Source organism: Vulpes vulpes, chromosome 1 (assembly GCF_048418805.1).
Source record: "Vulpes vulpes isolate BD-2025 chromosome 1, VulVul3, whole genome shotgun sequence".
NCBI classification, from domain to species: Eukaryota; Metazoa; Chordata; class Mammalia; order Carnivora; family Canidae; genus Vulpes; species Vulpes vulpes.
In genome coordinates, this window is record NC_132780.1 from 184997802 (window position 1) to 185022518 (window position 24717).

General features: G+C 32.8%; 1 long non-coding RNA gene across 7 annotated transcripts in view; it reads left to right on the top strand.

Moving 5' to 3' along the window:
- Positions 1-24717, top strand: part of LOC112923172 (uncharacterized) — an 895045-nt gene that overhangs the window by 619372 nt on the left and 250956 nt on the right. The window contains exon 7 of one of the 7 annotated variants that reach the window (XR_011997185.1): positions 3015-3104. The exons of the other annotated variants lie outside the window; for them this stretch is intronic. This is a non-coding gene — a long non-coding RNA (uncharacterized lncRNA). The remainder of the gene's footprint in view (positions 1-3014; positions 3105-24717) is intronic. 7 annotated transcript variants of the gene reach the window in all.

Below are 24717 nucleotides of genomic sequence, written 5' to 3' on the forward strand. Positions count from 1 at the left end.
AAATACCACTACTAATATTAAATAAAGCACCTTACTGATCTAAGCCGGTCTTGTTGGCCCTAGGTTTTTCCTTCCTTCCAAGAAAACTGAAAAAGTTCCAGTTTCCTGAACCTAGACTTCTTGAGCTGGGGTATGTTTACGTGTTCTACTTGCTTTTCTACTAGCTACTATCACTTCTCCCTCTCATCCATTGTCCACTTGTCTAATTCCTATCTTTCCTTAACACTGGCTTAAGCTGTATTTTTTCCCCAAAGCTTCCTCCTATTCACTTGACTTTCTCCTTTATTGAATGAGGTTAAAATCATTGGCTTTTCTCACCTGTATTTCAGATGAAATGATAAAATTCTGGAAAAGAGGTATCATATAAAATATTTTATTCAGTACCTTGCATAGAACAGCACACATAGTAGGTATTCACTAAAGTTTTGCTGAATAAGTGAATGAGTAAACCCATCTAAAACAATTAAATTTATTCTAAACATATACTTTCATATTTAACATGGAAATCATTTCAGAAATTTTTCTAATTCTGAATTTAGTTCTCTCTATATTTTTTATATATTCATTATTTACCCTGCAAGATCCACCCTGCTATGTGCCTCAAGAAGTTAACATTTATGAACTTTATTAATGGTATCTTCTGTTCTCTGGCCTAATATTGGGTTCAACTGGCAGTAAATATAGGCAAAAGATTGGAGGTTGAAAGTTGAGGAAAGTTGGGATTTTATTTCCAAAGCACCCTCCCAAACATGGTAATATGGTTGATCCTTGAATAATGTGGGGATTAAGGGCAGTAATCTGTTCAATAAAAAATACACATGTAACTTTTGACTCCCCCAAAACTTAGCTACTTATAACCAATTGTTGATTGGAAGCCTTAAGGATAACACAAACATCAATTAAAACATATTTTGTATGTTATATGAATTATATACAATATTCTTACAATATCCAACTTTTCCTTAATTTTTTTTCAGTGTTTCTAGGCTTTGTAGCTCATTTGTTTTTTCAAATTATCACAAATCGCAAAAAAAAAAAAAAAAATTATTGAAAAGAAATCCACATATCATTTGACCTGTGCAGTTCAAACCCATGTTGATCAAGGGTCAACTGTGGATGCATTCTTCCAAAGTTCTCTGTGACTCTCTTCCTGGGGTATAGTACCTGCATCATCCCCTTACTCTTCAGACCAGGTGTGGCAACAAATCCCTACCATTAGCTTGAGAGTACTTTACCTCCAGTTGCTACTTTCATTTAAACTCATTTATCACAACCTTAAACTTTTCTTAATTACTCTGTAGGACAATGCCACCAGCTTCTTGCCAGGGATATGACTGATGAAATATGGAGACTTTTTCTCCATTGTAATCTATTTTAAGAACCCGCATGATAGCACAATAACTTCACCAATTAGGTCATATGTTGAGCTCATCAGATACATTAAATGTACCAGTAAGTATACAGTAGGCGAAGCCATATTGTGATGGGAAATCTAGTATTTTTCAAACGTGACAAAAGTATCTTAAAGCTTTAAAATGCTTTTTAGTTTAAAAGATAGTTTCAAATGCATTATCTCATTTCATTATCTCATTTATAAATATCTTACTGGCAAACAGTAGAAATGCTGCAAATACTGTTTTTAAAAGCTCACTTCAATTTTATTAAAATTTTAAAAATAATTTAAATTAAGATTATATTCTTGTTTAAAAATAATCATTTTCATTAATGGTACTAGGAATGTAATATTACCCCAACTCAATAATCAGTAAAAATAACAATAATGGCCTAAGTCTCCTTTATGCTAAGTGATTTCCTAGTAGTACCTCAGGTAGTGAGGGAATAGGTTAACTCAAGACCAGCACAACATCTTGCAAGCACCATTGGGTGTGCTCCACTCATGCTTTATTTCCCACATTAAATGCAATGCTTGCAAAAATAGTGTTCCTTTGAGTTCTGCAGATTATGTGCATAAACCCACATGGTCCAAAAAGCATCACCAGTTTTGTTCTATAGACACTGCATTGTAGAGCCTCCCATCTGGCAGCAAATCTAGAGTTTTTCATTGTCTTCCAAGGAAAGAAAAAACTAAATGCTACCCTTGTTATTCTTCTCTGTTTCTAACTCCAGGAGATCACTGAAACCCTGGGGTGGTCTGGTCCATGACATAATTGGCAACAACACTTTATTCTGTGCCTTTTGTCATTGTGTGCAAAAGTGTAAATATGAAGTATTATAGGCTTTAGAAGGGGTGGAAGGGATGGATATTCTTTCATGATAGAATACTTTTGAAAAATAAAAAACACTTTGTTTCTGGGAAGTTTATGCAAACAAACTAGTGCAGTCTTCAAGGCTCTCAGATTCCAGAGGTCAAATTATCTTATGCATTTAAGGCATTAAGTCCCTAAGAGCTGCTATTCCCAAAAGCTACAGTCAGAAGATTTAAAATTCCAGATGCTTCTTGCAGAAACAAATGAATTTTCTGAGAGCTTCTTCAACTTCATATTACATATACAGAGTGCACTTGAAAATACCCCTGAATAGATTCTTTCATTTTTTTTAATGTAGTGCCTTGCATACCTTTGGTAGGATACCCAGAAGACATTCTTTTTAAGTATGTCAATTATATTTGATAAAAGTACAGAAAGAGATTGGTTTCTGGACTGTATCAATGTATATAGCACTTTTTTTTTTTTTTTGCATACCTAGCTCTGTGTATGTATTAAAGGAACAGAGTGGAGATAGTAGAACAAAGGGAATTTAATTCATAAGCTTTGTCCCTTGTTAACTTCAAATCAAGATTGAGACTCTCTATTGTCCTGAAAGGTCCCAGATGCAAATTTAAGTTTAATGACTGAATTTTCCCTCAGGTCCTGTTAATTCCACAAAGAAAATTTGCCAGGATGCATTAGACAACTATGTGCATTCAGTAACAATTTCTGGAAGTATATATAAGTATTTCAGTTCTTATTTCCATTTGAACAAAAGATTAATCATTTAATCAAATTATGTTATAGGCAATGGATTCTATATCTTGTAATCAGACCCAAATTAATGTCTGAAAGGAAAGAGTGAGCCATGGAGACAGAACTCCAGGAGTATTTCAGGTCAGTAAGAGTCAAGGGTGATATTCAAATATTTACTGACACCTCCTCCAGTGGTATCATAATATCCTGGCTGAGTATTGTTTCTGGAATCAATGGAAATTTCTAATGGAGATAAGTAAATCTTAATGAAGCTGAAGAGACTCAGGGAGTGGAAAGAAACCTGGTGAGTGGGAAAGATAGAACAAATAGGCAACAGTTAAATCAAGACCAGTTATTGTACTTGCCAAGATATTTGCTATGGCAGGTGATGGAAGCACTCAAAATCACAGATAAGGATAAAAACAAAACAAACAAGAATGAAATAATAAGGCAATATAGATATATAAACTTTAAGTGCAATAAAACCTAAGGATGGAAGCAGGGCATCAATCATATTTCCAATTTCTAAAATAATACCAAGACCTTCAGTTTATTTTGAAGCTTCATTTAGGATAAATTGGTTATCATCTGGGAAAGAACAGATTTTCCATGCACTTTCATATCCCTAATGTTTTTACCAGAATATTGTGCCAGAACCTTGGTGATTGGTAATTTTTCAAAAAGAGGATGGAGCGTCTGGGTGGCTCAGTTAAGTGTGTGACTCTTGGTTTTGACTTAGGTCATGATCTCAGGCTCCACATTCAGGGGAAGTCTATTTGAGATTCTCTCTCTCTCCTTCCCTCTCTGCTCTTTTCACTGTTCTCTCTGTCTGTCTGTCTCTCAAATAAATTAATTAATAAAACCTTTTATTTTTATTTTTTTTTAAATTTTTATTTATTTATGACAGTCACACAGAGAGAGAGAGAGGCAGAGACACAGGCAGAGGGAGAAGCAGGCTCCATGCACCGGGAGCCCGACGTGGGATTCGATCCCGGGTCTCCAGGATCGCGCCCTGGGCCAAAGGCAGGCGCCAAACCGCTGCGCCACCCAGGGATCCCTAATAAAACCTTTTAAAAAGAGGAAAGAAAGAAAAAGACAAAGGGTAAAAATAGGTATAGCCGAGTCCTCGGGGAAGCTAAAGAGCATTTGAGAATATAAAACACAGAATTCAAAGATCCTCATTAGATTGGTATAGATATGAAGTTGAGTGGTCGGGCACTGGAAGCTGTATTTCCAGGAGATTCTGAGGACATTGAAGCAGAAGTCAAGCATAGGTTATTTCCTAGGTGGACATGAAGAGACAGACAAGTTGCTAAATCCTTCAACAAGGGATTGGAGTCAGGAAAGGTGAAAACAAGGGGGTGCCCTCAGGCTGATGTGGATAAGGATGGATAGAAGATGAGGATTTGGCTAACACTCTTGTGAAGTTTTTTGTTTGTATAAGAGACAGCAGATAGTCATATTGGCCATAATCATCCTCCTTCTAGATGGCCAAAATCATCTGGAAGTGGCTTTTGTAATTGAGTGTTGGTTAGCCAGGGGTTTGAGATCTTAAATAGATGATTCTGAGTGTGGTTCCCAAGAGAGAAAATACTGATGATACGGACACTTCTTCCTCAAAAGGAAATATTAAATAGTAGCATTTAAGCATCATTAGAAGACACCAAGAGAGAAGTCCATTTCTATATCAAATCATACACAGTTCTAGATGCTGGCATCTATTCCTATTACACTAGACTTCTACTGGTAAAATCCCTTCCATGGGGTTTATTCTCCAATGTCCATTGGTGGGTTATGTCTGCAATCCTCACTGTGGGCTGCTCTTAACAAACTTATTTACTGTCCTCTACTTATTGGCCCATCTATCACCTAGCCCAATATCATGTCTAGAACTCTCTTTGGAAACAGTCTTTTGACAGAGAGGAGCTTGGAAATTTCCCTCCCAGTTTGGTGAGGGAATAGAGTGTAAAGTTGTTGCTATAGTATATAGAATTTGTTACTTCCACATTCTCTTACAGATGTTTTGAATGGAGGAACTATCTCTGGGAACCAGACGGTGTGCTAGACATTATCTTTAATTCATTTCTTAGAGTGAAACTCACTCTTCTTTAATATTTTTTAAAGACTTGCTTGATTGGACTGGAAGCACAAATGTCTCACTACTCAGGGCAAGTTCCCCTAGCCCAATTGTCTTACCAACTGTCCTTTGAAGTGGGTGGATCAGCTCTTTCTCAATGCTTGTTTTTCTTGTATGAAATGATGGGATATCATATTAAATAAGAAATGAAAACTCCTTTTGCTACAAGATATGACTTTTTCTTGGGGCTTACAGGAAAATTAATTTCTTTTAGTATTTCAACCTATTTACCTTATAAAATTATGGCACCTTGCAAAGAATTTTTATGATAGTATCTGTTTTAGCATCATGTAACCAACAGTCCACATTCCCTAAATGATCTATGTTAGAGACTGGCGAACATTTTCTGTAAGGGGCCAGGGAGGAAATTTGGAGGGCACTGAATCACAGAGTATATAGACTTTGTGGCAACTACTGAGTTCTGCCTCTGTTGTTTGAAAGCATCCATAGACTCTATGAAAGACAACAGTTGTAGCTGTGTTCCAAAAACCTTTTATTTATCAAACAGATTGTGATTCAGATTTGGCTGATGAGCCATTCTTTGTAGATTCCTAATCTAAAAGATAATACAAAAGTCTGGTCTTAAACATGGCATTCACTATCATTTACCTACTAAATTTTAGCCATGGGTCATGCTCCCTTCCCAGGATTCACAGCTTAACCGAGCATATAAATAAAATTCAATAATAGTGATATTGCTTTCTTGCAGTCCAGCCTGACAAATTCCATAGGTAGGAGGGGGGGAAATGAAATTTTAGTAATTTATTTCTTATAATTTTGATGTATTTGCTTCTATGTAATTTTAAGTAAGAAAAATCCATTTGTGGTACTAAATGGTTTGACTAATTAGGAAGATTAGTAGGTAAAAGTTACTGGGACACATGAAACCAGCTAATTTCTTTTTATTTAGTAGTTATACACATTAAATAAATCAGTGGTGTAGGACAGATACGGCATCTGATAGATCCTGCTCTTATAGAAGAAAAGGTTTTTTTTTTTTTTTTTTTAACTGTGCATTACACAGTGTCACATTATATAAAGTCATTGCTACATCAGGTGACATAGAAGAAACTGATATTACATGACCTGATGCAAATTCAAATGGAAAATTTGGAGCATACAAATGGATTAAACACCCTTGAAAATCAGGTAGAGTACAATTCCAAAGGATTTCAGGTCATTCAGAAATGCTATTACCTCCCAGCTAAGAAATGTAGACTGTTTTGTTAGTGATCACACTGAAGCATGAAATTGGGGAGGAAGACTATTAATGGGTCAGTTAAAGTAAGAAATCAGAAATATTATTTTAAGGTGGAATGTTGTGACAAATATGTGGCAAAATGTAAAATTACCTCTCAGAAAAACCTGTGTTTATTCCATTCACTATTTATGGTATGGAAAACGTATTATAACTGGAAAATCTCACTTGATAAGTTCTTAGCCTAAAAATCTCACAAACCTTTTCAGAGTAAGTGTATCATTGTCCAAACATGCTACCAAATTCTTCTTGGAAAGCAATTTATATGTCATGTAAAATGTATACTTTTTTCTAAAATAGCCTTTTATAGTATTTTAAAAACAGGTTTTCATCTTTCTAAATATTGTAAAACTACTTAAAGAACACAGAGGGATGAGTCAACAAATACGTAAGGCTGGAATACTTTACAAACACTACTTACCCAACAAATGTTTTCTATCTTGCATACTCTCTACTGATTAGAAAGATGGTCTTAATTGTAGTAGATGGTTGTCCATCAGAAAAATTTAGCTTTTAAAAAGATACTTTGAACACATAATGTCAGATTACTTAATTGAAGCCACTCTTTAGTTTCCTTTCAGAAAAGTATTATTTGATTCCTTTTATCCTTTCAAGTTTTTTTTTCAGTAAAGGGATCATTATTCTATATGTAAAATGGATTATCAGGCAAATGGAGGCAATAGTAACTGAATACTTAATAGCTGGTATATCTTATATGAATGATCACATGTGTTAGAATTGTTTTTAATAAAAGATATTTATTGTGGGAAATTACAAGCTTCTAAGTTTTTAAGCATGATGTATAGTAAAATAATGGTAAAAAAATTAGTGGAAGTCACAAAATCTTTGCTAAGAAAATTTAAGGACTCTGATGGTATTGTAAGAAATACTTTAGCAAACAATTAATTTTGACCAGATTTTTCATTTACTACATTTGTGCCACCACCTCTCTGTGTCATCACTAGTATGTAACAATACTTTGCACTTTGAGAACATGGAAAATGCATAGTTCACCTTTTTATTCCTACCTATTGCCTTCTTACCTAAATATCATAGTCTCTTCACTAGTCTCTTTTCAAGTATTGTGGTCGTACAATAAATATATTTTAGAATGAATGATTGTAGTAAACAAATCAAACCTGCACCTAATGCTTTCTCTAGAGACAATGCCATGAAATTATTTCATAAGGACTGCTTTTAAGTCTTTAATTATCAAATTCACTCACATGCTAAGTAATACTACTCTAAAGTAATATCATCACAGAGCCAGTATAGTGTACTCTAAATACTTGAATGAAAACTATTTTTGAATTCCTAATATACTTAAAATAATTGATTACTTGATTTGCACATGTTTATTTCTGAACTTGATTAGTATATTATTTTTAAAATGTTTTTGTACTCTAAATCTTATATACATTTCTTTAAAAGGCACATAATGTACTTACCAAATGTTACAAATTTGAAATGCATTTTGTTTGAAATGCATATCTGTTATTCAAAATAATAGTTGAAATATATAGAGCCCTTATATTTCAAAATATTAACCTTTCACTGAATTGATTAAAAGCATATAATATGACTTTGAAGTATTTTGAAAACCTGACTACTGAAAATCAATCAAATTATTTTTGTTGTTTAGTAATGTGAAACAGTTGCTCCATTTTTCAAAGGCTATGATTATACTGTGCACCCTGCCAATGAATAGATTTAGTAGAAACCAGAAGCTGTAGAGAAGAATCATTAATAAGAAAGAATCAAAAACAAAGGAAAGTAAGTGGGTTAATTATGGTAAATATGATTTAAGCATCTGTTTAGGCTATCAGGGGAATACAAAAGGGAATTGGAGAGATATTAAAAATCTAAGCCCAAATTAACAAAATTTAAACAAAGAAAAATTCTTTTCAGAGTATGATGAACATTTATTTAATATTATTTTTATTCAAATCCAGACTTGGAGATGGACAGAAAACAATACTTAGGTTTTTGTTTTTGTTTTTAAAAAAAAAAGGTAGCTTGAATATCTTACCTAAACCCTCTTACAATGACAGCTGACAGGAATCAAGCCATACACATGTGGCCACAAAACTGAATTACATGATTTTAAACACATTAGGTTGAAAAAAGTACTCAGGGCACAAAATGAGGTATTTTCAGTATGACAACTATATAGTTTTTTTTTTTTTCAGTATGACAACTGTATGTTTTTAAGTGGCATGTTGTATAACACTTTTTTAAAAACTTTTTGTTAAGCTTTTAAATACTATTTATAGTGATTGTATTTATGGGCAGAAACTTTAGTCTTTAAATTTTCTACTTTTGATTTGGATTTAATTTTTCTTTGTGGTCAGTTATCTGATTGGTTCCTTTAAGTATTTCATAGATGTATGAATATTTCATGGACATTCCTTTAATCTATTTAATCATTTTATTTATTATATAATACAATTGTTCAGGGTCCTTACTTAATTTTAACTAGGTCTGTCTGATTTCAAAAGATATTCTTCCTAATATGCATATCTGATTATGTTCTGCTTCCTTTTGAATTCTTCAGTGGCCTCCCATGCCAACAGAATAAAATCTAAATTGCTCTGTATGACAGAAAAACCCCTTCATCCCTCTCATTTCTTTCAACCCCCTACTGTGCCTCCACATTTAATATACTATCAGCTGATCCATATTGGAAAATCTTAGAGTTTCCCCAAATTTGGCATGCTCCCTCACACTTCTATAACTTCCTGTGCCTTCCCTGGACCTTTAAGTCCCTTTCCCATGTATATCTGGCTAAATAAGAGTCATTGTTCATAACTCACTTTGGTAATAATTTCTGATTATTCTTCCAGTGTATTTACTTTTTAATGGTGCTGTTCAGTATGGTAGCCACTAGCTACAGGTAGCTATTTAAATTTGAATAAAGGAATTTAAATTTAAGTAACTGACTTGGTTTTGGCTGGGTCATGATCTCAGGGTGGTGGGATCAAGCCCAGCATAGTCTCTGTACTCAATGGGGTGTCTGCTGGAGATTCTCTGTCCCCATCCCCCTATCTCTTTATCCCTTCCCCTGCTAATGTGTGCTCTCTCTCTCTGTCTCTCTCTCTCTCTAAAATAAATAAATAAATCTTTTTAAAAATTAATAAGTAACATTTGAAAATTCATTCCTCACTAGTATCAGTCACATTTCAAGTCCCCATTATCCACATAGGACTAGTTGCTACCACATTGGACAGCATGGATATAAAATATTTTCATCATCACTAAAGTTCCATGTGGAATAGCGCTACCTTAAAATTTTAATTGTCAAATTGCATTGTATACAGTATTTTTTTTAATTTCTCTGTTTCTTAGTCTGGAAATCTTTAGAAGCAAATAACCTAGATCATTGGTCTTTATGGCACATAGTAGGAATGTAGTATTTTTTCATACTTCACGTGGTAACATTCATAAACACCTATAAGAGAAAATCATAGTGAGCTATAACCAGAAGTATAAGTAGAATTATAGCACAGACAATATTAATGGAAAGGATTATTGAGTGACTGTAGTAAAATCTTCTCAGCCTAAGGCATAGTTAAAATCTGAAGAAAAAGACACCTACACCTTCGCATCACAGCTGCCATAAGAGCATGAAGATCTTAAGTAGAGGTTATTTTGTAGAAACCACTAGTAGAGAATGATCCCTCTTAACATATTTTATACAGTAAAAATGAAACATTAAAATAAAATTATTGTTGATTATTTGAATCCTGGGACACAAGAAATTGTTAGACGTGACTGAGAACTTCTGACATTTAATATATTATCTGTGAGAAGGAATTGACCGCTATGAGCATATTTTGTCCCAAGTGGGCAATAGATGTAGATGGAAGAACCAGAGTGGAAAAATAAAGTTATTATTAATCTTACTGATTTCTTATTTTTAAACTGCAAAATAAAAATGTATTTTCTGTGATTTTCATTCTTTTGGTAAATATTGATGACAATTGCTTCCCACTCCAAACCAGCTCATTACTCAAGTCATTTTTTTTCAGTGAAGTTTCTCCTGGCTCATATTTTCTAAAAGTTCAAGTTCAATCCATAACTTCTTTTCCTTTTTCTTCTTATTATTATGATCACTGTTTAACATTCTGAATATTTTACATATTTATCTTGTTGCTCTGCATCTCACAATAAATTTAAGCTTCATGATTGTAGGTATTTTGGTCAGTTTTGTTTGCTGTGGTATCACTAGCTCCTAAATGTGCCCGGTACATAGTAAATACTCAGTAAATGTTTGTTAAATTTTGCATGCTCAAAATAGAACTTATTATTTTCTTCCCCTACATATATGATCTCAAATTATGGTACTATATATATTCAATAGTTACTAATCTTGGAAATGTTTTTTCTTAACTTCTCACATTCAATTAAATCAGAAGGTTTGGCCCATTTTCTCTTCTAAGTATTGCTTATTTCTTTGCCTTAATATATATATATTTATATTATATAATATAATATATTCTTTATATATATATTTATATTATATAATATATTTCCATTCTTTAATATATATATGTGTATATATATATATATATATATATATATATATTTCCATTCTTCCTTGTTCTGTCAGAGCAAGCCTGCTAACTAGTCTCTGTCTCTGTCCCAGGATGCCTGCGGCACCATCCGTACTGTGGTAACAATATGCAACACTGTTTATGTCATTCCTCTTCTCAGAACTCTTCAAAAGCATCCCAAAGACTTCAGAATGAGGTACCAGCTGCTGGACACCACACACAAGGCATTTTCCTCACCTTTCTACTCCCTGTTTTCAAGTACCCGCGGAGGGCATCTTGTTTTATCTCTGGCCTTTCTTATGCAACAACCTGACAGTAAAAGTCCTCCCACCCTTTATCAAGCTAACCACAAAGTTTGGGTTAGTTATACATTCTCCAGGTACTTTTTTAAATAGCATATCAGTTAATATGCTGATCATCTCTTCTAGACCATGAGTCCTTGCAGAGCAGTGAGTACATCTGATTTTTACACTTACCATAAGTGCTGGCTTAGACTAGATGCACAGAAGTGTTGAAAAAAGGATTGAGTAATTGAATACCACCCTAAGGAACTTAGAATGCATGTTCCCAGGGCAGAGATGCCATTTATGACAAGCTACTTCAAGAAAGTGACTAACCTATCAGAATTAGAAACTCTATTTCAGACATTATTATAGTCAAATAACATAAAAAAATCTGGGCACAAATGTTAAAATAGCTTTTAAAATACTTTTTAGTAAGTTGTAGGTCTAGTGCCTTCAGCTTCACCAACATTTATGTTCATGGTCTTCCTAAATAACCCTATTGATTTCCAGTACTTTTTACCTTTGGGTTAAAAGAGCACAAGTATGTGCCTACAGTGAATATTTTCAATATTCTCTAAACAATGTTTACCTTTAGTAGGCATAAAGAGGCTAAGCACAGTCCATCCTCTGTCTGTCTTCAGTAATTTCCAACCACAGATGTATGCATTAGGTTTCCATTCCCAACAGGATAAACTACTTTCACCTTTATTAAGTGATTTTGATATTGAAATAGTGGTTATTTATTCAAGTTTAAGTCCTTTTATTCTTTACACATTTAGGAGAATTAAGTTTTCCTTTGAGCGTTTTCAGGTTCCCATGAATCTCAGCTCACTCTGTTTTATGAAAGCTATGAAGCAATCTTCATATTTTATTCCAAAGAAATTATGTTTTTATAAATGTATGGTTTTGCTTTCGCTTTATTTCCCATTTATATTTTCTATGAACTAACTTTGAAAGCAGAATAAGGTATAGTATTATGATCATCTTTTTGGGAAAATACTTACATTCCCCAAATTTGCTTATCAAATAACTTCCATACTGTTAGTTTTAACTTAAGAAAAAAATCAAATCAAATCAAAACAAAAGAAAACAAAAACACAAAACCTTTAACAGTTACCCACAGTTTATAGGTCTATAGCAACTATGAATAAACTGCTAGAGGCAAATTTTCTTTTCAGCAGAAATTCTGCTCTGCTGTATTTTTTCCTTAAAAAAATCTTTCTAAACAAATGTCACAATTATAATCTTTTAATTAATTTGGTACTCCATACAGAAGAGTGGTAAATGAAAGCGAGTAGCTGTTTTTTGCCATGGTGCCCAGAAGGATGCCTCTATTTTGCCAAAAAATGTTCTGTCACTAATGTGAAGCCTGTTGACAAACTGTTGTTTATATGTTGTCAATGTGATGCCAAGTCAATTGTTTCACTACGGGAATCCTGGCTTGGCCCCAGTGGCTGTCTAAATCTCTGTAGACACACAGATACTTTTAGGGAAAGCAATTAAAGGTAAAAACCTCTTTTTACTTTTATTTGGCTCTTAACTAAAGTTTCATGAAGATAGGAAAATAAATGGTGATCAAACAACTTTACAAGAACTGTAATTCTAAAAACTTAGACATATGGTTGGCTTTTAATTCCTTAGCTGTTAATTAAGAGGCTAATTGTACAAGATGGTTAGGTATATATCAGCTTGCAAATTTTACCTTTTTTTCTTGCCTTGTTATTTTATAACAGAGTAGGAGCTTTATCAGTCTTATTTATCCTCTAAATCAGTGGTTGTCAACTGGGGTGTGATTTTACCCTGCAGGGGACATTTGGCAATATCTGGAGACACTTTTATTTGTCACAATTGAGGAAAGGACTATGCTATGTAGTGGATAGAGCCTAGGGATCCTGCTATCTTCCTGCAATGCACAGGACAGTGCCCTATAACAACAGATTATCTGGGCCCCAATGTCAGTAGTACTGAGGTTGAGAAATTATGATCCATATTAAATTGTTGAAGTATGTAAAGAATAGCATTAAAAAGTTATAAAACCTCAGTAATGGTTAGAAAAATATATAATTATTAATCCTAGAAATTTAAGGCAAGAGGAGCACTAATGGAATGGAAATAACTTCCCTGTTATCAGAAAAAAAATCACAAGAGGGAAGAATAAGAAAAACACGATCAATTTCACAAATAGAAATGAAAAGGGAGGATAGATAGGAGGGAAGAAGCCAAGGAAAAACAGTATAGACAAACCCCAGAATACCAGTCTGGAAATAATCTTTTATACATCACCAATTTGAAATAGGACCTGACTAAAATGGCACAGTGAAAGGTTGGAGATGATTGATTGATGATAGATAGATAGATAGATAGATAGATAGATAGATAGATAGATAATAGATAAATAGATGATAGATAGATAGATAGATGATAGATAGATAATAGATAGATGGTAGATGATAGATAGATGATAGATAGATAGATGTGTATGTAAGAAATACACAAAAAAATGACACACAAAGGTTAAAAATATAAAGATAGCAAATGCTGGTCTAAACAATGCTACTGCAGCAAAATTAATATTGAATAGTGCAGGTTTTTTAAGGCAAAACCATTTTAAATTAAGAAACATTACAAATCACTAAAACCAACCGTCCACCAAGATGTTATAAAAATATGAATCTGTATACAGCTAATCAAATAACCGTGAAATATGTAACACAAATACTGATAAGATTACCAGAGGAATTGGACAAATCTGCAATCAAAACAGACTGAATATCCTTCTGTCAAGAAAATAGATCAATCACATCTCAAGGCAACAGGATATAGATATTTTAAGCTATAAGATTGTTTTGATATCTGTGATTTATCTTAAACCACTTCAATATACACAATTCAGTATAAATAGGTGTGTTCATCATGACATATACCACAGGGGCTCAGCTCAGTTGTTTTATCAGATATTTATACTTCATGCTGGTTAGAGGGCATTTAATCTAAAATTCACACTCTGGAAGTGGCTACTGAAAGCGCTTCCGCTATCTTTGACTCCCATCAACACCAGAGCCTTCGCTAATTATTATGAGTGCTTAGAAACAAGTTTCCATTGATGAAAGTCTTGCTAATTAGCATTGTGGGTGTTAGAAATGGGTTCTCATTGATGAAAATAGTGGCATTTAGCATAGATGAGCTAGAGGATTGTATACATAGAACACTCCTTATGCATGAGCAGGATATGGGTGTCTAGTCAGGGCTGTAAACCTTATGGGAGGCACTCCAAGTTAGATACCTAACCTTCAAATATGGTCAGTTGATTTCTGCCAGGGAATCGTGTCACATTTCCTTCAGGTGACACTTTCGGTCAAGATATATTGGGAACTTCAAAGATAACAGAACTGGGACTTCAAAGATACCTACAGGAATAGTGGGTATTTGACATCGTTGGTACTAATCTTCTGTATTAATAAAACAATTCAATGGAGGCATCAAGATCTATGAAAATGAGCAAATTATCGAAGGATAATTCACAAAAATACTTAGCAAGCTGGATTAATCCTGGCCCCACAAATAGTGTGTATACATTCTTTTTAAGTTCATGGAAAACATTTATAAAAAACAATGACTAACTAATAGGTCAAAAAGGAATTTCAACAGATTTCAGAGAATTAATTCCTCATTAGTCCAAGTTTTCTTAGTGAAATATAATTTCAAAATCAATCAAGAAAATAAACAGATTTTTAAAAATTAAATAAAAGCCTCTTCAATGGTTAAAAATAACCTGTTGGATAAGATGAAAATAAAATAGGAATGACATAATACTTAAAATTGAATGATAGAATGTCTGTATATCAAAGCTTACGGTGTATTAGTAACTATAGGGAGATTTATATACTTCTATGTAGTAAAAGTATAAAAATGTGGGCTACCTACAGAGCAAATGCATTGTAGTGGTTCATTTTAGAGAGGGAGGAAGACAAATAGAATTAGAGGGAAGAATATTGGGGGCTTCAGCTTTATAAGTTATTATTCCTTAAAGACACAGAAAAAGTAAGTAAAAGAGGGATCTTATATGTATTTTTGGTTACCTTTTAATTTTAAAAAATTTTGTATGGAACTTTCTGTATTATTTTTTGTATCTCTCTTCATTTTAAAGTCTTCAAATAGTAAAATGTATTAAAGTATTATTTCAAAGTATGTCAATTGTACCTAGAAGGTTTTCCATAGCAAAAAAAAAACAAACAAAAAAAAAAAAACAAAAAAAAACCCAAAAACAAAAAACAAAACAACAACAAAAGAAAATCTCAATCAAGCAGTGAACTTTGACTGAAAAAGTATTGGAGATTAAGGTGATATTGGATTTTATGACACAAATATTGTTCCTCCAAAATGTCAGCCTACTATCCCAAAATAAGGTTTACTTACATTAGGAACTTATAGCATTATTTAAAAACAAACAAACAAAAAACATTATTAAAAAACAAACAAACAGGGGATCCCCGGGTGGCTCAGCGGTTTAGCACCTGTCTTCGGCCCAGGGCATGATCCTGGAGTCCCAGGATGGAGTCCCACATCGGGCTCCCTGCACGGAGCCTGCTTCTCCCACTGCCTCTCTCTCTGTCTCTGTCTCTGTCTCTCTCTCTCTGTATTCTCATGAATAAATAAATAAAATCTTTAATAGTTGAGACTTCTGGCCACTTAGATTGGTAGCTGTTAAGGAACTCATTAATATTTCAATAAATATTTCTAAATTTCTCCACTAGAAATCTACCAAAAATTCAACTTTTTACTATTTCTAAAGCAGAATATCAATGATCCTTATAGGAAATGACCAGAACAGAAGTGAATATATTATATTTACAACTTCACACTAATACTTGACTTACATGACATAGGTCACATGTTTGTTTTTTCTTCATGAATTTGTAGTTTTTAAATAGATAAAATTAAAATTTTATTATGCTCTTAAAATGAAATTTTCTCATAAAACATCTTCAAAGTTCAGATATTACACATATATTTAATAATTAGCATTTCCCCTCCAACTTCTTAAGATGTTTTAAATGTTAATGAAAATAATATTAATGTTTTTTGTGTTTACTATACACTAGGTAGTACTCTAATCATACACATAGACATACAAGGAAACATATATGTATACACAGGTATACATATATTCATTTAATTAAATAATCACTTGAATCACCATAAAACACTTAACTATATGCATGTGTGTGTGCCTATTAAATAAACAACTTTAGCCAGTATATGCAGCTTTATTTCCATTTGCATTTTGGGATTCTTCACAAATATGTCTTGGCCCTCAAAGATGATAGGGAACCACTGCTCTAAGAGCCAGAATTGTACTTAAAGCACAGATTAAGTTAATAGAAACCTCTGAGGTAAATAGAGCACCTCTTTCTTATTTCCAAATTATTAAGCAACATATGTACTATCCATATCGTTCTTTTAAAAATCGGGAGGTGGGATGGAACAGAAGAGTTGTCAGTATTTACCAGCATAATGAAAATTAAAGTGAATAAGTTATTATTTGCATTTGGACAATGAAAATTCATTAAGAATAATAATCGCCTTGAGAAAATATGATAGTATAAATAACTAATTCATATCTGTTTTGAAGTGAATATTTTCAGTATTCTATTTACTTATTTAACAAAATTGTATCGAAATCTACTGCTTATTATAATGAACTATGGAATAGGTCGACATTTTACTTACTTTATTTGAAATGTCTTCAGCATAAGAGTTCAGACTTTCTTAAATTATGTCTTCACACTTAGGTATTCTAAGTTAAATATTAAGACTATTCCAGAGCAATAGTCCAATACATAGCCAATAGGAGGCAACATTTTCCTTACTCTGCCCTATTGCAGATTTGATAAGAAATTAAGTCAACTGGTGAAATGGTTAGCTCTTCTCTTGAACAAATCTGATTTATGGTTGATTATTTCTCCTTGAAAATATTTAATATAGAAGGAAATGGATAAAGAGAGAAGCTATTAAGCTTTCAAAGGAATCCATAGTAATTCATAATTTGTGGTATCAAAAATATTCTATGGAGTGAAAGTTTACTTCAGAGACAGTAATCTATTCACCTGTGCTCCTTATGAGACTATTATAATGCTATAAGAGCCACCTAATGACATCTTTTAAATAAAATTAATTATTTGTAGTTACTTTATAAATATTCATTCCTTCTACTTTATTTCAAGGCTATCAATTTTCACTATCAACTATAATTTTAATCCAGTCTCTATTTTTTCCTCAAAATATTCTCTAGGATTTGATTTTAAATTAGTTTCTACTGCTATATTTTTCTTTTATGCACTTATTTATCCTTTATACATATTTATTATTTTCATTCTCATAATTATAATTGCTATATGGATTTATATAACTGGCATATAGATTTTTCATAAAATTAGGACTATAGAAATTCAATATTAGCCCTTATTTGAAAGGGAAAATTGAAGTATGCAAATGTAGAATAAGAAAGCATATGATTTCAAGATTTTATTGAGCATATTTATTTTTTAAATACTTAAAAATAATGATGTGGCTGATTAGCTAAATTAGTAAAAATATAGCTATGATAGGTGAAAATCTAAAGTGAAATTGTATTGTATACTCTTCATGAGCAGTCTTGATACCCTTAGCCACATGTCCTTTAAATTACTGCTATATTCCCCAGGCTAGATGGAAGATAAGTAGAGTAACAAAAGAAAATAAATAAAATATGAAGGTTATCTTTCTTCAATATCTCTTTCCCCAATCTATCCTCTTTATCTTTTATCCTGAAGGGAAGTTTTTGCTAGCCCAGGTTCCAGATCTTCTATAATGCAAAATTAGGAAAGTTGGATAGAGAGAGTCCTATCTGTAGAAATCTGAGGAGGAAAGTAAGAAATTGGTGGAAAGAGCTAAAACAATATATGTAATGGAGGTGGGAGGGATCATAGAGAATGTAGCATAGAGTGGAACTGGTTGTAAACACCCTGAAGTACCTGCAGTTTCCCAAATCAGGGAAGAGACATGGCCATCTAGGTACATGAAGCTCAAAAGCTCAAAACTCCTCAAACAGATTTAATCCTAAGACATTTTACCAAGACACATTATAATCAAATTCTCAAAATCAAAGAGATTCTGAAAGCAATAAGAGAAAAAAGGCATCACATACAGAGGAACTTCAGTAAAGATATTAGCAAATTTCTCAGCTGAAATCTTGCAGCCCAAGAGAGAGTAGAATTATATATTCAAAATGCTCAAAAAAATGGCAAAAATAGTGTACCTAGCAAAGTGGCCTCTCAGGAATGAAGGAGAGATAAAATCTTCCCCAAATAAAATCCAAAAGAATTTATTTCCACAATTCCTACCCTACAGTTGTAATGTGTAAATCACTTTGAACCCTTGCATATATGCTAAAAGATAAAAGTGTTAAAAATTACTATAGTTACAATATTTGGTTAATGGACACACCGTATAAAAAGACGTAAATTTTGGGGCATCTCGGGTGGCTCAGTTGGCTATGCATCTGACTCTTGATTTCAACTCAGGTCATGATCTATGGGTTGTGGGATCAAAACCCTCAGAGAACTCCTCAATCAGCAGGGAGTCTGCTTGAAGGATTCTCTCCCTTTGCCCCGCCCCCCATGCTTCCATGTGTTCTCTTTCTCTCTCTCTCTCTCTCTCTTCAAATAAATAAATAAATCGTTTTTAAAAAGATGTAATTTGTGACATTAAAACATGAAATGTGAGAAGAGGGGCAAATAAATATGTAGAACTTTTTATGCAATTGAAGTTAAGTTCTTATTAGTTTACAATAGACTTAGAACTATAAGATGTATTATAAAACCATCATGGTAGTTACAAAGCAAATACCTATAATAGATATATAAAGACAAAAGCATACCACTACAAAAACATCATCAATTAACAAAGAAAACAGCAAGAGAGGAGGCTTTTAGTTTAATGTAGCCCTATCTGTTCATTTTAGCACTTTTGACTGTTTCTTGTGTCTTACCCAAAAAAATCATTGCCAAGACCAATGGGAGCTCTTTTTCCTACATTTCTTCTGGGAGTTTTATGGTTTTGGGTATTACATTTGAGCCTTTAATCCATATCCATTTCATTTTTGTGAGTGGTGTATGATAGGGAATCCAATTTCATTCTTTTGCAGGTATATGTAAAGTTTTTCCAATACCATTTATTAAAGTGACTATCCTTTCCCTTTAGCACTCTTATCAAAGATTAGTTGATATCCTGTGTGTGGGCTTATTTCTGGGCTCTTTATTCTTTTCAACTGGTCTATATACCTGTTTTTATACCAGCACCGTACTGTTTTGATTACTAAAGGTTTTTAGTATATTTTGAATTCAGATAGTATGACGCCATCAGCTTTATTCTTCTTAATGTTACTTTTGCTTTTTGGGGTCTTTTGAGGTTCCATATAAATTTAATGGTTATTTTTTCTATTTCTGTAAAAAAATGCCATTGGAATTTTGATTAGGATTGCACTGAATTTGTAGATTACTTTGGGTAGTAGGGATATTTTAACAATATTTTTTTCTAATACAAGAACATGGGTATCTTTCCATTTATTTACATCTTAAATTTCTTTCATCAGTGATTTAGAGTTTTCCCTGTACAGATTTTTCATCTCCTTGGCTAAATTCATTCTTTGGTATTTTACTGTCTTTGATATTATTGTAAATAGGATTGCTTTCTTAATTTTTCTTTCAAGATAATTTATTAATGTATAAAAATGCAAGTGATTTTTCTGTTGATTTTGTATCCTGCCACCTTACTGAATTTATTCATTAGTTCTCACAGTTTTTTGGTGGAGTCTTTAGGGTGTTCTATACATAAAGCCATATGCAAAAGATCTGAATAGACATTTTTCCAAAGACACAGAAAGGGCCAAATAGTGCATGAAAAGTGTTCAACATCACAAATCATCATAGAAATGCAAATCAAAACCACAATATTACCTCACACCTGTCAGAATCGCTAAAATCAAAACCACAAGAAACAGCAAGTGTTGGCGACATTGTAGAGAAAAAGGAACTCTTATGCACTATTAGTGGGAGTGCAAACTGCTGCACCTGCTATGGAAAATTGTATGGGGCTACCTCAAAATGTTAAAAACAAAACTAGCATGCACTCCAGTAATCTCACTACTGGGTATTTACCCAAAGAATACAAGAAAACTAATCCAAAGGGATATATGCACCCCTATGTTTATTATAGCAGTATTTATATTAGCCAAATTATGGAAGCAGCCCAAAGGGCCATTGATAGATGAATGAATAAAGAAGATGTGGTATACACACACACACACACAACACACATGCACACACAAAATATAATGATGTATATATTTTACATTATATTTTGTATGTCTATATACTATACATTGTATATATAATGGAATATTATGCAGCCATTAAAAAGAACAAAATCTTGCCATTTGTAACAACATGATTGGATCTAGAGGATATAATGCTAAGTGAGTTAAATTTGTCAAAGAAAGACAAATACCACGTGATTTCACTCAAAAGTGGAATTTAAGAAGCAAAACAAATGAACAAAGGAAAACAAGAGAGAGACAGAGAAAGACAAACCAATAAATAGACTCAACTATAGAGAACAAACTAGTAACTACAAGAGGGGAGGTGGGGAGGAATGGGTAAAATAGATGAAGGGGATTTTGAGTACATATCAGAATGAGCACTGAGTAATGTATAGAATTGTTGAATTACTATATTGTACACCTGAAACTAATTAACACTGTATGTTAACTGTACTAGAATTAACATTTAAAAAAGTAATTTTAAAAAGATGAGATAATAAATATTGACAATGATATGGAAATAAGGGGACTCTTGCACAGCAATTGGTGCAGCCACTATGGAAAATAGTATGAAGGTTCCTTAAGAAATAAAAAATAGAACTACTATGTGATCCAGCAATCCCACTCCTGGGTATATATCCAAAGGAAATGAAATCATTATCTTGAAGAGATATCTGCACTCCCTTGTTCATTGCTGCATTATTTGCAATATCCAAATATGAAAATAGCCTAAATATTTTTCAATGGATGAATCAATAAAAAACATGTGGTATATGTACAATAGAATATTATTCAGTCCTTTAAAAAAAGGAAGTCCTACCATTTTTGACAACATGAATAAACCTGGAGGTGTCTATGCTAAGTGAAATAACCAGAAAGAGAAAAGACAGATACTGTGTGGCGTAATTTATATGTAATATGTAAAAAAAATAATTGACTTCATAGAAACAGAATAGAATGATGATTGCTAGGCTGGAGGGGAGAGAGGTTTTTAGGGAGATAGATTTGAAAAAGTACAAACTTTTATAAAAATAATAACTTCTGAGAATCTAACATACAGCATGGTAGCTATAGTTAATAATAATGTAATATATACTTGGAAGTTGCTGACAATAGATTTTAAGTATTCATACCACACATACAAAAAGAAATTAACTATGTGAGTTGATGGATGTATTAATTATCTTGATCATATTAGCATCATTCTACAATGTATATGTATATTAAATCATCAGGTTGTGTACCTTAAATATATACAATTATATTTGTCAATTATTCCTCAGTAATGTTGCAGGGGAAAAAGTAGAATGTAGATGTTTGGAGGAGGATCACCACAGAGCTGAGACATCTCTGAAGAGGTGGTCCTGTCCAACTGATACGGTCAATCTGACAGAACAACAATGAAGCTCTTTCTATGAGTGTAAGAAAATCACACACACAAAACAACACCTAGAAACAGAAACTAACTACTGTTTCTGGAACTAGTTGGCACCAGCAGGAACAGATAGAGAACAGAAGGAGCAGTCTCTTCTGCCTCTGTTATGGGTTGAATCATATTCCCTGCAAAATTCATTTGATGTAGTGCAACCCCAATACCTTAGAATGTGACCTTATTTGGAAATAGGATCATTGCAGATGTAATCAGTTAAGGTGAGGTCATGCTGGACTAGGGCAGAACCCTAAAATGATATAACTGGGGTCCAGGTGAAAGGGCAGAATTTGGACACTGAGACATGTATGCAAGGAGAACACCACATAAAAATGAATGCAGAAATTGAAGTGATGCTCCTACAAACTAAGGCATGCCAAAGATGGCAGCAAATCACCAGAAGAAAAGAGAGAGGCAGATTCTCTTTTATAGCCTTCTGACATTTTGATCTTGAACTTCTAGACTCCAGAACTATGAGATAATATATTTCTGTTACAAAGCAAACAAAAGGAAACCAAAGCGATCATCAATAAATGAATAAATCAAAATTGTGTGCCATTTGATATAATATGAAATTAGAACAACACATCACATGTCCTATTTTCACTAAAAATGTCTAACTTAAATTTAATCACGGGGAGGCACCAGACAGTTCCAAATTGATGGATATTCCACAAAGTACCTGGTCTGTGATATTCAAAAGTGTCAAGGTCATGAAAAAAAGAGTAAAGAACTATACCAGGCTAAAAGTGACTAATGAGACATGACAACTAAAGCAATGCATGATTCTGAGCTAGATCCTTTTGCTGGAAGGCAATTGGTGAAACTTCAAAGGGGTTGGAGGATTAGATGGTAGTAATGTATCAATGTTAATTTCTTGACTGTATTGCAGTTATTTAAAAGAATGTGCTTATTTGTAAGAAATACATAATAATTCCGATGCGATGGGGCATGAGACTCTCAAATATTTCGAGAGAAAATTATTTTCCGCTATTCATAATTTTTCTGCAAGTTCGAGATGGCTTCAAATTTAAATTATTTTTAAAAAATGTTTTAAAGTACCTACAAATTGTGATAGAATAAGCTTTAGAGTTTGCTTGTTTTAGATCTGTTGATAGAAATGAATTATGAATTAAATCCTTTTTAAAGTTATTTGAAAGAGAACTTTCTTTTCTATCACTATTTGGTGATTTGAGTGTGGTTTTGTGAATATGACTTCATGAATTGACTGAGCCACAAAGGCTCAAATTTATTAGAATTACAGGTAAAATCACACATCAGTGACTAATATAAATTATAATACTACTTGCACAGACATCACTGAAATTTTTTATAAAAGAGGATATAAGGCATAAGTTATTAGATGCAAACAGCAGAACTGTAATTTACACACAACTTTTTGCACTAATGATGTAATTAAGAAGAACATGAAGTTTAGGTTTATTTTAGTTGTATTAATAGACAGTCAAGTGTGAATCTGTAAAGTCATGTAATAAAAAACCACCTACCTGTAGGAAGAAATATTTATGACGTTTATCATATTTTGGTTCTACATATTATGTGGTTATTTGTGCTTGACTTAAAAGACACCTAGCAGTATCAATTATATTTCTGTATATATTAGTTATAAATGCTACTGTAGCTATTCTGTCTTTGAATGTAGGAACTTAGTTTTAATTTTTTTAGTTTCATCTGCAAAAGCTATCACCTTACCTACTATTTTCTATTTTACTGAAGTTTTAATGTACAACTCTAAGATAATATAGTGAAATGGAAATTGCTGTTAGTGGAAGTTGTCATAAATATATCTGAGAAATATTTTAGAGCTAAGTTTTGTTTACTCTGTGCTTAAAATAGGTATTTTATAGAGAGAAGTTATTAGGAAATTGTTACATAATGCCATATATTTGCAAAGTTGTTCAAGTGCTGGTGGTTTACAACAGATTAATTCTTGGTCACTTTTCCTTTCAAATAAATATGTCAGATGTCACATTATTAGACAGGAAAATGAGGTAACAGCTCAGAGAGAGCTGTTATAAATACTGTTATTATTTATAGAGATAAGTAATAGGGAGGTTTTCAAAGAAACCTTTAGAAACTCTATTAGTTCAAAGCTCTATTAAAAGCAAAGTGGTTTTGACTGGAGGAGGCCAACAAATGACTATCTAAAGGCAAAATTGTGTTTTCACAATGATCAATTCAATAAAGCATCAGTCGAGGCAGTGAAGCACTGAATTGAACACTGTAGTCAAACCTCTATAGTGAGTAGACAAAGCCACACACTTTGTTTTATTTAATCCTCAATTTACAAGGTAGCAATTGGAACAGTTCATTTTTTCCAGATATTACTATTATAGATTAAAATTACATAGATGTTTTGAGCTCCTTAGTTTAAAAGAACTATTTAAATATTAAATTGTACCACCAGCACCAACAAGGATCATTACAAAGTGTGGTGGGATACACTGTATGATTATGATTCATGGCACTGTCAATACTTAATCATAAATCTTATAGACCAGTTTCGTAAGCTCAGTATACTTGAAAGTGAAAAACTACTTCATATTTTAAGTTAGATCTACTTTTATATTATTCCTTGTCTTTAGATGCAAATATCATGCTTATGAGAGGTGAAAAGTTTATAAAAGGCATCACTCAATGCAACATTTTCACACTAGTAAGTTATTTTAACAAACCACTACTAACATACAGCTATCAATCAGTAGACCAGTGAG